Genomic DNA, 17782 nt, shown 5'->3' with positions numbered 1-17782 from the left:
ACACCATACAAAATAAAAATTTAAAATAAACAAACAGTAAAGCAATGGTTGGCTTTCCCCCCAACATTCATCAAGAGCACACAACAGCTTTGCACAAGATAATTCTACCTTATAATCAGGCGTAAGGCTTAAAACCAGGGTTCCCAACTGTGAGCAAGAATGCTATACCACCCTTTCACACATTCAGTAAACTCACTAGAGTTATACAAACAGTTTGGTAATGAATAGTAGTCTTATTGTTGCTTCCTCTGATAGCATAGAACAGTGTTTCTCAATCTTGGCAGCCTGAAGATGGGTGAACTTAAACTCCCAGAATTCCTCAGTCAGCTGTGCTGCCTGAGGAATTCTGGGAGTTGAAATCCATCCATCTTCAAGTTGCCGAGAAACACTGGCACAGAATATTCTACACAATCATCCACCGATATATTCCAGTTCAAAATATCAATATGGTTGAGCAATCTTTGATCAAACATACGCTCACATTAGGTGAATCAGTATTTTGCCAAGAATTAAGTACTTCTTTGTGGTAACCCAACAATTTCAAGGACTTTTAATCATGCAGCTTCACAATTAATACGACTATACAAATTTTACGTCCCATCAATAAATGAATATGTGTTAAAATGAAATCATTGTGTTCTTCTAGCTCATTAAGTACCTCTTGATTAACTATATCGGCTCTTAAGATTCTCACAGTGCTTTGTGGAGTTCAAAGATAGCCTGTATCCTTCCTTCTCTTCAGTTTCAAAGTCCAACTATTGATCAGGATTTATTGACCCAGAGATGGAAAGAAATAGCATCATGATAAAAAACAACAACAACTAGGGAAATTGTCAGGAGCTACAATAACCTTTAAACACACTGGCTCACTCTTTTTTATATCTCATCCTAGTTTGAATATTCCAAAATAAGATGGTGCCATTGCTTACTTTTTCATCTCTTCTTCAGCTGGTACATCCAAGGGTGGGTTGCTACAGGTTCGCCCAGGTTTGGGAGAACCCGTAGCTAACGTTATGACCAGTTTGGAGAGCCCCTGGCTGGCTCCTCCCTCCCCACCCCTCCCACCCACCCCTCTCAAGAGTTTCCACGTGGCCCATTTTGGATGTGAGGTAAGTGAAGGGCCTGCACGGAGGCTCGAGGAAGAGGGAAAATGGGCCTCCTGGAAGTTCCAGAAAGCCGGAAGACCGGAAACATACCCATTTCCACCCTCCGGAGGGCCTCTAGAGCCTGGGGAAAGCAGTTTTCACCCTCCCGAAGGCTCCAATAAAGCTCCAGAGCCTGTGGAAGGTGAAAATCCCGCCCACACACATATATTGTGGTGCAGGAGGCCAAATGGGCCACACAAGAGGTGGGTTGGCCCAGATCAGGCAAACCAGTAGTAGTGGTGGCAGGGGTTAGGGTGTGCAGAAGCATTGCCAACGAGCGTGCATGAGTGGACCGGTAAGAAAAAAATTAGAAACCCATCACTGGGCCACACCCACCATGGTCATGCCCACCCAGCAACTGGGCAGAGAACCCATTGCTGAAATTTTTGAAGCCCACCTCTGGGCACAACTGATCTATACTCAAGGAAGTCACAAAAATGGATTAGATATTTGTAAAAGTTTTTTTTTCAAAATTCTCAATTAAAAAAAATGGATTAGACCCAAGTTCATACGACAATAAAAGATGACCAGGTTGAGAAGTCTGTCCTTTTCCTCTTTGTATATCCAACAATTCCCCAGCAACAAGGAGATGCAAACCTACCCAAGGAAACTTTAACTAATCCTACACTTTTACTATCCAGAATCTCTGTCTTCACTGCTTTTCTTTTAAACCGAGTAGCCCTAGACCCAATGGACTACACACATACCACCGTGCAACTTAGCTTGTTCATCTGAGATACCTAATGCTGGCTAAACTTGACCTGATTTCCTGCCTGAAATACAGGGAAAGAGATACAATTGCCAAATTCAGATTTGTTTTCTTCCTCCCGTCACGGCATTGCCAGGCTTTCTCCGCAGCGCATCATTATTTCAGTTGATTGCAAAATAAGACTCACTTCCCCAGTACATTTTTTCTTCATCTCCTATTAGATGCAATACAATGGCAGTGAAGGCAGAAATTCCTGGGGCCCCATCTGTGCCTTAAAGCAGCTATCTTAAGAAGGAGGGGAAAAAAACCTGGCATATTAATGATATTATACATTCCAGGATTAATCAGCTTGCGTTGGCCATTTACATTTCTCATTTTGCTATCCTTTTTATGAGCCTAATAGGCTGAAGTAGCTGAAAAATGATATAACTTTATTTTTTAAAAAAACCAATCTCTCCTGCTAATTGCCCAATGGATCACAGTTAAATTTAACACCTGTTACACACCTCTCTCTGTCTCTCTGTCCCCCTCTCTCTGTATCTCTCTCTGTCTCTCTGTCTCTCTCTCTCCGTCTCTGTCTCTCTGTCTCTCTCTCTGTCTGTCTTTGTCTCTCTCTGTCTCTCTCTCTGTCTTTGTCTCTCTCTGTCTCTCTCTCTGTCTCTCTGTCTCTCTGTCTCTCTCTGTCTGTCTTTGTCTCTCTCTCTCTCTCTCTCTGTCTCTCTCTGTCTGCCTTTGTCTCTCTCTGTCTCTCTGTCTTTCTCTGTCTCTCTGTCTCTCTTTCTGTCTCTCTCTGTCTCTTTCTCTCTGTCTCTCTCTCTCTGTCTGTCTTTGTCTCTGTCTCTCTCTCTGTCTGTCTTTGTCTCTCTCTGTCTCTCTCTGTTTTTTTCTCTCTCTCTCTCTGTCTCTGTCTCTCTCTGTCTCTCTGTCTCTCTCTGTCTCTGTCTCTCTCTGTGTCTCTCTGTGTCTCTCTCTCTCTCTCTCTGTCTCTCTTTCTGTCTCTCTCTCTCTCTCTCTCTGTCTCTCTGTCTCTCAGTGTTTGGAATGTTTATGTTGGAATGTTTATTTAATTTGTATGCCGCCCCACTCCCGAGGGACTCGGGGCGGCTAACAACCAAAGGGGGGGGAGGGAATACAAATAGGACAAAAGACAGACAGAGTAAAAACAACAACAGTCATAACATTTCAAGTGGGGCTGGAAATTCATCAGCCCCAGGCCTGTCGGAACAACCAAGTCTTCGTGGCTTTGCGGAAAGCCTGGAGGGTGGTGAGGGTCCGGATCTCCATGGGGAGATCGTTCCAGAGGGCCGGAGCAGCCACAGAGAAGGCCCTCCCCCGGGGATTTGCCAGTCGGCACTGGCTGGCAGATGGAATTCGGAGGAGGCCTAATCTGTGGGATCTAATTGGTCGTAGGGAGGTGATTGGCAGGAGGCGGTCTCTCAAGTACCCAGGTCCAATACCATGTAGGGCTTTAAAAGTAACGACTAGCACTTTGAAGCACGTCCGGAGCCCAATAGGCAGCCGGTGCAGCTCACGGAGGATAGGTGTAACGTGGGTGTACCGAGGTGCACCCACAATCGCTCGCGCGGCTGCATTCTGGACCAGCTAAAGTCTCCGAATACTCTTGAAGGGCAGCCCCATGTAGAGCATGTTACAGTAGTCCAGTCTTGAGGTCACAAGGGCATGAGAGACTATTTGAAGGGCCTCCCTATCCAGGTAGGGTCGCAATTGGTGCACCAGGCGAACCTGGGCAAATGCCCCCCTGGTCACAGCCAACAAATGGTGTTCTAAAGTCAGCTATGGGTCCAGGAGGACTCCCAAATTGTGAACCCTTTCCGAGGGGCGTAAAATTTCACCCCCAGCCTGAGAGATGGAATACATGGCCAATCTTTGGGAGGGAGCATCAATAGCCACTCAGTCTTGTCAGGATTGAGTGTGTGTGTGTGTGTGTGTGTCTGTCTGTCTGTCTGTCTGTCTCTCTGTGTCTCTCTTTCTGTCTCTCTCTCTCTCCTCAAAGACTGCTTCAGAATAAGACCTGGTTTATGCCATAAGTAAGTTGGCACTGGATGACTCAAGGAGCAGTACATGATGGAGGTCTCCTTTGTGGAAGAGAACCCAGATGTGCTGGAAGAAGCATGATCTATTAAATTTATCTCTCATATTTATTTAGTGCAGCTGAAAATGATGTACATAATTGTTCCTCCTTTCACTTCCTCCGCCCACCCACAACCACAAGGTGGGTTGGGCCAAGAGGCAGTGACTGGCCTAAAGTCACCTAGCTGGCTTCCATCTCTAAGGTGAGACTAGAACTCACAACCTCCTGGTGATTGGTCCAAAGTCATCCAGTCAGCTTTCAAGCGTAAAGTGGGATTAGAACTCACAGTCTCCTGGTGATTGGCCCAAAGTCAGTCAGCCAGATTTCATGCCTAGGGCAGTACTAGAACTCACTATCTCTTGGTGATAGACCCAAAGTCACCTAGTCGGCTTTCATGCCTAAGGTGGAACTAGAATTCACGGGCTCCCTGTTTTTAGCTCAGTACCTTTAACCCAGTGGTGAGTTTCAAATTTTTTTAGAACCTCTTCTGTAGGTGTGGCCTACTTTGTGGGAGTGGCTTGCTGGTCATGTGACTGGGTAGGAGTGGCTTGTCAGCCATGTGACTGGGTGGGCGTGGACAACTTGTAAAATATGGTGAAACTCATTTAACGCTCTTGCTTAGCAACCAAAATGTTGGCTCAGAAACTCTGGCATTTGAAGCACGCAAGTCTAAAAGCTGTCAAGTTACAAGACCCTCGCACCTCTAACCCTTTAGAAAAAAAAACCTAGGGGTGTTCAAACTTGACAGCTTTAAGACTTGTGGACTTCAACTCCCAGAATTCCTCCTCTGGCTCTTCATCTTCATGATGTGCGGATGGGCAGGGGGAGGGAGCTGGAACCGGTTATAAACGGCACTGTAGATGTGTGGAACCTCTTCTATAGAAGAGGTTAGAACTGGCAGGAACCCACCCCTGCTTTAACCACTATAGCAACATGGCTCTGGGCTTGAATAATCCTTACTCATCTTCCTCAATCCCCTTTTAGTTCTTTCACCCCTATTCAGCAAATTATAATTAGATTAAGAGGAGCAGATGAATGAAGGGAAATTTCCAAGTCAAGATAGAGCCACCGACTAGCCAGCCTTTTCAACGAACATATCAGGGATGAAAGTACGAGGTTGCCATCGTCAAAGATAGCTATCTTTGAGGGAAGGAAGGAGGGAATGTAGGAGAGAAGGAAGGGGGGAAGGAAGGAGGAAAGGAAGGGGGAAAGGAAGGAGAGAAGGAGAAAAGAAAGGAGGGAAGGAAGGAAGGAGGGAAGGAAGGAGGGAAGGAGAGAAGGAGGGAAGGGGAAGGAGGGAGGGAAGGAAGGGGAGTAGGAGAGAAGAAACGAGGGAAGGAAAGAGGGAGGGAGGGAAGAAGAAGTAGGACCGTTGTAAGATAAGATGGATCTATGGGATGTTAAAAAAGCAATCTTCAAGTATATTGTCAACAGTAGGGAAAAATTGTTATAAATACATATTATTAATAACAGTTATGAGATCATATAATTGTGAATGTATATATGAAATTGATAAAATTAAAAAAAAAAAACAAAGATAGCTATTGCTGCAACTGCCAAATCTCTGGGCATTGAAATGCCCTAACGCAATATGACTTTTCCCTTTAATGGGATTTTTGTAGACTACCTAGTAGGGAAACAAAAAAACAAAAAAAGGAAGGGGAAAGAGGGAGCAATTCCATTAACCATACTATAAAGGCACCTATTTATTAGTACTTTATAACTGTGGCAGAAAAGAAAAACAAACAAAAAACAACAACACCCCGTCACATTTCTTCAACCTAATTACAGCTGACAAATATGAAAATTGAAATCAAAGTTATATTTTCAGCTATGGTGCTCTGTACATTCGCGGTTCACTAGCTTTCCGACTTATTTATTTTGCCAGTAGTCTCCACACAAGATTGAATATTTCCCCACCTTTGTGGGGAGTTACAGCTTTCGAAGCCTTGACTCCGGTATGTTTCTCTCAACTTGTGGCTCAGAAGAACTGAGCCAGTTCCATTGACCAATCCCCAAGAACCTGAATGTTGTGGATGAAAGCTGGAAGGAAGAATTGCTTGTAAAGATCCCAATGTAGACATTTTTGTATGCTTTTGCATTCAAATCTTGACCGTAAAAAATAAGCCTGTTTCCTACTGTAAACTTCCTTGCTATATTTCCATTCTTCAGGTGTCAACCCTGTCCATCCATCTTATGGGTCAAAGCCAGAGGTGGGTTCCTACCAGTTCGCACCTATTCAGTAGAACCGGTTCGTCAAATCTACCGAACCGGTTAGAAGAGGTTCCACCAGTGGACCTGGAAAGCAGGCCACACCTACAGAAGAGGTTCCAAATTTTTTTGAAACCCACCACTGGTCCTTGGATATGATTATTCTACACTATCATGCTCATATTTATAAAACTCAGTGCCTCTGCGAAAGGTAAGGATGATTACTGCGTTTGTGGTGCAATCAGAACATTGCGTGTGTTGAAGTTGTTTTAACGCAAACCAATGATGCCTTTTAAAAAACAAGTTTACATCCTATTCTTATGCATGCCAGTGCTGTGTGTGAGGTAGTTCTGACAAGTGTCGTCGGCATCTTCATATCCGGTCACATGGGCAGCAAGCCACTCCCACAAAGGAGGCCACACCCACAGAGTAGGTTCAAACAATTTTTGAAACCCACCACTGGTGTCAACCCTGTCCACCCATCTTATGGGTCAAAGCACTCCATATGTTGCAGTATGCATCTTATGTGACAGAGGGATGGGTGCCAAAAAATCAATGGGCCATTCCCTCCAGGACTTTAAATGAGAGAGAAGTGGACTCTAGAAAAAGTGCAGAGAAGAGCAACCAGGATGATTAGGGGACTGGAAGATAAACATACAATGAACAGTTGCAGGAACTGGGCATGGCTAGTCTAGTGAAGAGAAGGACCAGAGGAGACAGATAGATAGAAATGTTCCAATATTTGAGGGGCTGCCACAGAAAAGAGGGGTCAAGCTATTTTCCAAAGCACCTGAAGGCCAGACAAGGAATAAGGGATGGAAACTGAACAAGGAGAGATTCAACCTGGAAATAAGGAGAAATGTTCTGACAGTGAGATCAAGGTCGCAAAACTGGATCACATCACACCCACACACTGCAACTATCATAAATATGAGTCAGTTGCCAATAGTCTGAATTATGGTCAGATGACCATGGGGATGCTGCAATGCTCTTAAGTGTGAAAGACGGTCATAAGCAATGGTGGGATTCCAAAAAATTTACCACCGGTTCTATGGGCATGGTGTGGCTTGGTAGGCGTGGCTTGGGGCTGTGACAGGGGAAGGATACTATAAAAACTCCATCCCCTTCACACTCCACCCCAGGGGAAGGATACTGCAAAATCCCCATTCCCTCCCCACTCCAGGGGAAAGATACTGTAAAATCTCCATTCCCTCCCCACTCCAGGGAAAGGATACTGCAAAATCCCCATTTCCTCCCCACTCCAGGGGAAGGATACTGCAAAATCCCCATTCCCTCCCCACTCCAGGGGAAGGATACTGTAAAATCCCCATTCCCTCCCACTCCAGGGGAAGGATACTGCAAAATCCCCATTCCCTCCCACTCCAGGGGAAGGATACTGTAAAATCTCCATTCCCTCCCCACTCCAGGGAAAGGATACTGCAAAATCCCCATTTCCTCCCCACTCCAGGGAAAGGATACTGCAAAATCCCCATTTCCTCCCCACTCCAGGGAAAGGATACTGCAAAATCCCCATTTCCTCCCCACTCCAGGGAAAGGATACTGCAAAATCCCCATTTCCTCCCCACTCCAGGGAAAGGATACTGCAAAATCCCCATTCCCTTCCCACCTCAGTAACATCCTTTCTCGCCAGTGTTCTCCTGTGCAGGGCAACAGAAAAAGACCCAGCCAATCAGCTGAGACTCCAATCAGCTGGGATTCAGGAGGCAGCAAATAGATGTGGACTGATCCAGCCAGAGGTGGTATTTGCCGGTTCTCCAAACTACTCAAAATTTCCACCAGAACTGGTCAGAACTGGCTGAATGCCAGTCACTTTTTTCAGTGCAGTTATATGGTCACAAAACAAATGATTGTAAGTTGACATCTATAGTAACATCACTAGCACAGTTACAAAATGGTGTAACGGTTCGGTTTTGGCATGTCTCTCTCCCCCACTGCTGCTGCAAACCTATTTGATTCCCCCCCCCCAATTCATTTCCATTATTAGGAATTTTAAATAATTCTTGTCAACACATTTCCTTCCCCTTTCCCTCCCCCCAATAACCATACTATTAAAATCAATCCCTTTTTTTTGTCATCTTGTTCTTGCCTTGCATAGATGTTTAATGGATATCGAGGGAACTAATGACGGCTGCTAGAAAATTCATTTTAAATTTGCTATTTATAAAGTACTCCATGCTCAGGTGGGAAATTATCACAAAAGAACAGGGAAAGGGGACACAAAAGGAGAAAATGATACAACCACGATAAGGCTAATGGGAACTGGCAGCTGTAGGGGGGAGAAGGAAGAATATACCCACCTCTGGAAGAGTGTAAAAAAAAATACTCCAGCTTGAACTGGAATTCAGCAGCTAAAAACAAGCAGCATTAATTTTGAATGCTCATAAAGTTATGATCCATTCCAAAGTAAGGCAGAAACGCCTATATACATTTCATTTACAACAGGGATGTCAAACTCAATTTATTTGAGGCTGCATCAGGGTTGTGTTTGACCTGTGGGGCAGGGGCGTGGCCAGGGTTGTGTTTGACCTGTGGGGCAGGGGCGTGGCCAGGGTTGTGTTTGACCTGTGGGGCAGGCATGCGGCCAGGGTTGTGTTTGACCTGTGGGGGGCAGGGGCGTGGCCAGGGTTGTGTTTGACCTGTGGGGGGCAGGGGCGTGGCCAGGGTTGTGTTTGACCTGTGGGGGGCAGGGGCGTGGCCAGGGTGGCCAGCTTGACATCACTTGCAGAGGTGGGTTCCTACCAGTTTGGACCAGTTCGGCCAAATAGATAGTAACTTGGCAGCCTGGATTGCTGGAATCAGCAGTGACCCAGGCATGCCATGCCCCCAAACCGGTTCTCTCTGTGGCGGCATAGGCACCGCCATCTTGTTTATGGCTTCTGCACAGAAGCATATTTTTACTACTGAGCCTGCGGCATAGAGCGCATCAAGTGCAAGCATATAGCGCATCCCTGAGCGAAATGGCAGTAGCAGCAGCCGGAACCCACCCCTGCTGTGGCGGCCAAATACTAAGGCAGCACTTCCCTCAGACCGTCCCTAACTCTTGTTATAATCTCCTTCCTTCCTTCCTTCCTTCCTTCCTTCCTTCCTTCCTTCCTTCCTTCCTGCCTGCCTGCCTGCCTGCCTGCCTGCCTGCCTGCCTGCCTGCCTGCCTTCTTTCCTTCCTTCCTTCCTTCCTTCCCTTCTTTTTCTTTCCCTCTTCATTCTCCTTTCTTCTTCCTTCCCCTCTTTCCTTATGTTTCCTTCCTTGCTCTCTTCCTATCTTCCCTTCTTTTTCTTTGTCTTTCCTCTTTCTCCTTTCCTGTCCCTTCCTGCAGGCTCAAATGCAAAAGGGGAAACATTTCTCCTTTCGTTTTGTTTTCAGTTTGTTTGGCCAGCCCTCTGCCAGCAAAAACGGAGTCTGGGGAGGCCACCTGTGGCTCTCCTGAGATCCATTTTCACTGGCAGAGGCACCGTGGGCCGATCCTTCGCTGTTTCCCGCGAGCCAGAACTAAGCACCCTGCGGGCCTTGAGTTTGACACCCCTGATTTATACACTGTATGAAGGCACAATGTAACGTACTTGCTTTTGCTTATCCCTATATAAACCTAGCCACACTGGAAGAAGGAAGACTTGCCTACAACTCAAAAATGGACATTGAAAGTTACAAACCTTGGCTAAAATATCGGCATATATTAAAGATCACTCAAATGAGAGATATAAACGAGACTGGGAAAAATGAATTGACTATATACAAAATAAATACGGGACCAAGAAATTCCAGTTAGCCTATGCTTAAGATCAGAAATGATTTAAATTGTTTAAAGTTAGTTCAGCAAGAAGAAGCTAAGGTCAATGTAGAATGTCATTAATTTCTTTATTTCTTTTTTTTTCAATAGATTTTAGACTGTGTTTGTTAAAAATCCATACCGTGTATGGGTTCTGGGAAGTCGGGGGGGGGAGGAGGAGGGGGGTTGGGGGGAGGGGGGGAGGGAGGGGCATACATTAGGCTAGAAACTAGAACTATCTTGACATACAAAAAATTGTACTTCGATGTTTACTGATTGAGGAATGATGAAATGTTTGTTTTAAAAGAAATAAAACTTTTGAACCGAATAAACCTAGCCATTGGGCCAAGTAAACCATGATTTTGGATTTAGTATACCACAAAAGCTTAGCCAACTGCAACAGATCAGGATTAATCAAGCCAGTATGAGGTTCATTCAAGGCATTGAGGACTCTGAGCACTTCAGAAAGATCACCTTTGAAATTTTTGATTTCATCATGATCCAGTCAGCCATCTTGACAGGTGATGAAAGGAATCCCACTATAAGAAGGACCAGGGGAGACATGATAGCAGTCTTCCAATATCTCAGGGGCTGCTACAAAGAAGAGGGAGTCAACCTATTCTCCAAAGCACCTGAGGGCAGGACAAGAAGCAATGGGTGGAAACTCATCAAGGAGGGAAGCAATTTAGAACTAAGGAGAAATTTCCTGACAGTGAGAACAATTAATCCGTGGAGCAACTTGCCTCCAGAAGTTGTGAATGCACCAATACTGGAAGTTTTAAAGAAGATATTGGATAACCATTTATCTGAAGTGCTATAGGGTTTCCAGTCTGGGCAGGGGATTGGACTAGAAGACCTCTCCATTTCCTCCCCACTCCAGGGGAAGGTTATTGCAAAACTGTGGTTATTCCAACTCTGTAACTCTATTCTATTCTATTCCATTCTATTTCACCAGCCTTCTGTTGAGCTGGAGACCCACAAACAGCCATGGAAAGTTTTGTGGCTGGAACAGCCATGATGTTTTAGAACAAGGGTATCCAACCCCTGTAACTTTAAGACTTGTGTACTTCACCACCCAAAATTGGAGTTGGCAGGGAGCTGAAGTCCACAAGTCTTAAAAGCTGCTATTCTAGATGTTGTTGGACAATGGAAAAAATGGTGGAAACTTCACCCATTTCAAGTGTATCTTGCTTCCATACTAGGAAAGAGAGATGGAAAATGCAAAGCATCGTAGTCCCAAAAGTGCTTTTTAACCATATTCTTTCCTTGAAGAAGAAGACGTTTCACTTCTCATTTAAGTAGCTTCTTCAGTTCTTCAATCAGAACTGAAGAAGCTTATTGGAGGAGAAGTGAAATGTCTTCTCAAGGAGAAAACATAGTCCAGTTGCCTTTTGAAAAAGCACCTTTGAGAGAACCACGACCTGGATGACTGAGAATCTCCATAGACATTCAACATTAGAGACTTGGGACTGCAGATCCCTATTGCTTCATCTGACAGCTACCACAAGTAGTAATTCCTTTACTCCTCCTATTCTGCAGATCCTCTTACAAATCCTTCCGCTATTATAGCTGAATTAACCGCCCTTCTTGCCTTGATTGCACAGTGGCTATCAAAACAGACCATTTGTTGGCACGAGATTTGATTACAGAATATCCAAGACTGTAATACATCCCGATTCCATACAATTGGACTTGTACGTTCAGTGTTATTTAGAAGCTAATTCCACATCTCGGAAGCGGCTTTGCCGTTTGATTTTTCAATAATAGGCTCCATGCGAAGCCCTTAAGCTCCTGAAAGCAATCTGAAAACTGTTTTTTTGTTTGGAGGTTTTTATTTTTTTATTTTTTTGGCTTTCCATTTACATAAACACAAGTGGATCAGAAGGAATAATAATAGTTAATGCATTATTTGGGGGCTTCGGAAACTGGCTGCTAATGCGATGTTGGCGTTGAAAGACTTGAAATCGTACAATGGGAAAATGTTGACATGCAAAGAAGGCTGCGCTAAAGTAAACAATAAATAATACAATATCTAATGTGTGATTCGCTGACACGTCGCCGTGGCTCAGTGGATTCACCAGGCACAAACAGATCAGCCTCACAATCCACACGGTGCCTAAGCAGGCCTCATTACGGTAGATGCAAAGCAGTGGTAATTTTTTTTATTACCAGTTGTGTAGGCGTGGCTTGGTGGGCAAGGCAGGGGAAGGATACTGCAAAATCCCCATTCCCTCCCCACTCCAGGGGAAGGATACTGAAAAATCTCCATTCCCTCCCCACTCCAGGGGAAGGATACTGCAAAATCTCCATTCCCTCCCCACTCCAGGGGAAGGATACTGCAAAATCTCCATTCCCTCCCCACTCCAGGGGAAGGATACTGCAAAATCGCCATTCCCTCCCCACTCCAGAGGAAGGATAGTGCAAAATCTCCATTCCCTCCCCACTCCAGAGGAAGGATAGTGCAAAATCTCCATTCCCTCCCTACTACAGGGGAAGAATACTGCAAAATCTCCATTCCCTCCCCACACCAGGGGAAGGTTATTGCAAAATCCCCATTTCCACCCATCTCTGGAGCCAGTCGGAGGTGGTGTTTGCCGGTTCTCTGAACTGCTCAAAATTTTCCCTGTTGGTTCTCCAACCTGCTGAATTTCACCCCTGATGCAAAGTCATTTCAAGTGGCCTCTACGCCAACCCAGAGCCAAGTCCTCACATAATATCTCTGGTAACTGGGAACAACAGCAATGTCATTGCAGCTGTTGTGGTGCTGTGGAGACCAGCTGGCCAGCACACACACATGCCCACACATGGACGTGCATTCTGGTTTGGGCATGGTTCCAAAAAGGTTTGCCCTCACTGCAATAGGGGAGCCACTGTCGAGACTGCACCCATTTCAAAATGCCTGGCTTCCATCCTTAGAAAAGAGAGATGGAAAATGCAACACATTGTAAACTCTGAACTACAGACAACTCACATCTCTTTGTCTGGCAAGCTTAACCAGCTCTCACTCCTATCTGCAAACCTAGTAACCATCCCCATCTTGTACTAAGGGCCACGTGTGCTATGTTTAACAATCCCAGATGAGACCCTAGGCCAGGGATGGCGAACCTGTCGCACGGAAATATCTCCCGCGGGCCCATGTGCTCATCAGGGCTGTGCTCCAGAAAAGCCGAAGTTCTGGCTTCTAGCATGCATGCGCACGCAACAATTAACTGGCTCGCACCTATTCGGTAGAACCGGTTCGTCAAATCTACCGAACCGGTTAGAAGAGGTTCCACCAGTGGAGCCGGAAAGCAGGCCACACCTACAGAAGAGGTTCCAACAATTTTTGAAACCCACCACTGGTCCTTGGATATGATTATTCTACACTATCATGCTCCTATTTATAAAACTCAGTCCCTCTGTGAAAGGTAAGGATGACTACGGCGTTTGTGGTGCAATCAGAACATTGCGTGTGTTGAAGTTGTTTTAACGCAAACCAAAGAGGCCTTTTAAAAAAACAAGTTCACCTCATATTCTTATGCATGATGGTGCTGCGTGTGAGGTAATTTAAGGTGGTTCTGACAAGTGTCGTCGGCATCTTCATATCCGGTCACATGGGCGGCAAGCCACTCCCATCCGGTCCCATGGGTGGCAAGCCACTCCCACAAAGGAGGCCACACCCACAGAGTAGGTTCGAACAATTTTTGAAGCCCACCACTGCCCAGTTTGTTAGTGAAACGTCTGCAAGGAAACGACCAAGCTCAGAGAGCACCATGGATTCCTCACCTCTTCTCCTTCTCACCTTCATCCTACGACAGTAGGCAAACTACCTTCAGGTTTCAGGTTCTTGGGAATTAGACTGATGGACTTTTCACTTCCTGCTTTTTAAAGACCAATCAACATGGGACATGCCAGCCAGTTTGGCCTCGATCTGTCAAGTTGTCATTCCCAGCCCTGAAGAGTAAAAGCTGGAACAAGGATTAAAAATAAATAAAAATCAAATGCTAAAGCAGCCAAGGGGTGGAGAAGTGGACAAGAGCCAAGCCAGCTGCTTAGAATATTTGGCTCATCAAGAATAAGAAAGGTTTGGAAAGAGTTTTGAAAACATCAGACTGACTGAGATATTAAAGATATCAAAAAAAAAGACATAGAAAGAAGGATGATCAAGATTGACTCTTTTGTGGAATACTGGGACAGAATCATTTCTGGAAAAGGTGCTAGAGTTGACACAACTGTAGGTAAGTCCTTGACTTAAAACCACAAGTAAAAGGTAAAGGTTCCCATCGCACATATGTGCTAGTTGTTCCTGACTCTAGGGGGTGGTGCTCATCTCCATTTCAAAGCCGAAGAGCCAGCGCTGTCCGAAGAAGTCTCTGTGGTCATGTGCCTGGCATGACTAAATGCCGAAGGTGTTTCCTTCCCACCAAAGGTGGTCCCTATTTTTCTACTTGGATTTTTACGTGCTTTTGAACTGCTAGGTTGGCAGAAGGTGGGAGAAGTAACGGGAGCTCACTCCGTTACATAGTACTAGGGATCTCAGTTGGTATTATGTAATGTAGGAAGTTAGCACCTACCGCTCTCCTAGAAAAATGAAATATTTTAGGAAATATTAAAAATGGCAGAATATCCCCCCTAAAAAGGAGGCAGAAACTTGCTCCCCATCCCACCTTTGTCAATGGGGCCTTAAGGCCTGAGCCAGTCCATTCTACATAACAAAGTTCTACCTCCTTCGGGCAGAGCCATAATACGAATCCCAAAGACCTTCCATTACATCATCGCCAGCTCAACAGGTCAACCAAGCTTGGGAGACAAAAGACAGACAGCCTACAAAGTTAACTAAGACCCCCCCCCGTCCCATGGGAGTCTGACCACCAATCAGAGTACATGTCTTACACAGGAACAGGGAGCTCCAAGGTGGGGCCCAAGAGAGAGGGTATAAAACTCAGGCTCTCTCAGCATCTCTTCCCTTTTTTTCTTGAAGATCGTCAAGACATGTGATCCCCCCCTTTTTCCCCCAGGACCTCAAACCATGCGATCCTGTCCCACCATTAAAGCCATCTTTCCAAACAGCAGCCATGTTTCCAGTGTCTTTCTCCCAGTGGTGGGATTCAGCCAGTTCGCACCTATTCAGGAGAACTGGTTCTTAACTTTCTAAGAGGTTCAGAGAACTGGTTGTTGGAAGAAACCTTCTTTTGGTTTTTTTCCGCTTTACAGGACTAATCCTGTAAGGGAGGCAGGAAGGAAATATTCTGGTATTGTTTCTAGCCTAATCTTTATTGTCCTGCTTACAGAAACTGCCTCTCCGGTTAACCCTTAGCACATTGTAACAGCTAAGGCAAAGCGCCCATCAACCTGAGTAATATTGAGTTGGCCACGCCCACACAGTCACATGACCACTAAGCCCCGCCTACCCACCTGGTCATTAGGACAGAGAACCGGTTGTTAAATTATTTGAATCCCACCACTGCTTTCTCCCCATTTGGAACTGAACCCAGATAGACATTTCTTCCAATAATTGGTTTGTAAGAGACAAAGGGATGATTTTTTTCAACCTCCTTTCTTTGTAGAAAAGAAAAACACCATCTTATGCAGCTCACCTGTCAAACGTACCTCTGAATCAGGCCCCGGAAACAAACAGAATATATATATATATTGTGTGCCTTTTGTAATTGGGATGTCTAAGGCTGAAAGGATCGGTTATTTCTATTATTTATATGGCACTGATTGGTGGCTTGGAGCTGAATAATAATGATTCCATTGAACCAAGTAGTAAATATTGACCCCAATCAAGCCAGGGCTTTTATTATTTTCTTCAAGGGATAATACATCTTGATATTAGCCAAACAAAGGTCAATACATTTACTTAAATATGCATTAATTGAGACCATCATCCACACATCAAAAAGCACCCATGATGGGGCAAAGTCTCTTTTAACTCAATATACCAGACTAAACTTCTGTAACAATCTGTCATTTGGAACAATCTTTTTCCAAAAAAAAAAAAAAAAATTTAAAATTGGCAAGGCTGTGTTGTTCAACTCCTTCTCTCCAATGCTGAAAAACATGGAAAAGCTCGCCTATAAACCTATTTGCTTATTTAGAACACACTGTATCTTCTTCCAAAGCTTGCTAGACACTGGGGAAAAAAATCCTAGTGTACCAACGCAAGGGAGAGAGTGAAAAGAAGCAGAGAAGATCTAAGTCATTGGTCTCACCTTGGTCACGTGTCAAAAGTCTAGTCCTGTTCTGACCCAGGCTTCCTTAAAAAGCACGAAGCAGAGTCTTGGTTCTGGAAATACCTCTTTTATTCACACCACTGTGAATTCCATTCATTCACAGTCAGCAAGGCTTGGCAAACAAGTCTTTCAAAGGAATGTTTATCCACACACACCTTATCTCGCTTGGAGCACTGCCAGACAACTAGTTTCCAAATGCAGGGCAAGGCAATACTTAGCACAGAGTCTCTTAAAGTCACAAACAGAACTTTCCACTCTTGAAATAACCAAAGGAACAAATTGTTTCCTGCAAAAGCCCCCTCCCCATTTGTTCCTCTTTTGTGTCCTATGGGAGGGGCCAATCACCTCCAAGGTGTGGCTTTACTCTTAAGTCAACCCTGCTTTCTTAGTTATTCTTGCCTTCTGGCAGCTCTGCGCTTGCGCACACTGGGAACAGGCTCCAGCTGTTCCTCTGCCTCAGAGCTATCTAGCTCCCTCTCTGCTTCTGATGCAGAGCCCTCGCCCGAGTTTCCCTTAGTCCCCAGGACTGGCCCATGTTCCTCTCCAACCTCCTCACTGTCCGACTCTGCTGCCAGTTTTGCTGACCTCCGGCAGACCACAACAAGTGCAGTGATCCTCAACCAGTGGTCCACAGACCCCTGAGGGGCAGTGATGCTCTCACAGCGGGGGTCTTTGAAAATTTGAAAAAAAAAATATTGAGTTAATTCTTGGGCGTCCGTGGCTATGGCCGTGGCCAAAAGACATTTAAAGGGGGGGGGGAGTCTGTGATAAAGAAAAGATTGGCAACCCCTGGACTAGAGAGGTTTTGTTCTAAGCAGTTCTACTATGTTCTCTGAGTTTGGTGTAGTGGTTAGGACACCAGGCTAGAAGCCCCAAAACCACGAGTTCAAATCAGTGGTGGGATTCAGGCAGTTTGCACCACTTCGGGAGAACCGGTTGTTAACTTTCTGAGCAGTTTGGTGAACTGGTCGTTGGAAGAAATCATTAAATAATCTTAAATTATTTGAATCCCACCAGTGGTTCAAGTCCTGCTTTAGGCATGAAGCCAGCTAAGAGAGTTTGGACCCGTCATTCCCTCTCAGTCCTTATAAACCAGGTGAAGGCATCAGGGCAGAAACCAGAAGACTGTGAGTTCTCGTCCTGCCTTTGACACCATTGGGAGAATTTAAAATAGCATAGAGCTGAAGGGACCTTGGAGGTCTTCTAGTCCACCCCCCTGCTCAAGCAAGAGAACCTATACTATTTCAGATAAGTGGCTGTCCAGTCTATTCTTAAAAACCTCTAGTGATGGAGCACCCATGATTTCTGAAGGCAAGATGTTTCATTGTTTGTCCTCACGGTTAGGAAGTTTCTCATTAATTCCAGTTTGCTTCTCTCTTTGATTGGTTTCCATCCATTGTTTCTTGTCCTGCCCTTTGGTGCTTTGGAAAATAATTTGTCCCCCTCTTCTTTGTGGCAGCCCTTCAAATGCTGGAATACTGCTGTCACGTCGCCCTTAATTCTTCTGTTCTTTAGACTAGCCAATGAGACCAAATTAAAATCACATGTTTTTAGAGAACGGGCACATTTTGTGAGTTTCTTCATTCGCTCCAGTGGCTGGAGTGCAGCTTCCAGCACATGAACAA

The sequence above is a fragment of the Thamnophis elegans genome, chromosome 13, assembly GCF_009769535.1.
Source record: "Thamnophis elegans isolate rThaEle1 chromosome 13, rThaEle1.pri, whole genome shotgun sequence".
Classification (NCBI taxonomy): Eukaryota; Metazoa; Chordata; class Lepidosauria; order Squamata; family Colubridae; genus Thamnophis; species Thamnophis elegans.
This window is presented reverse-complemented; position numbering follows the sequence as displayed.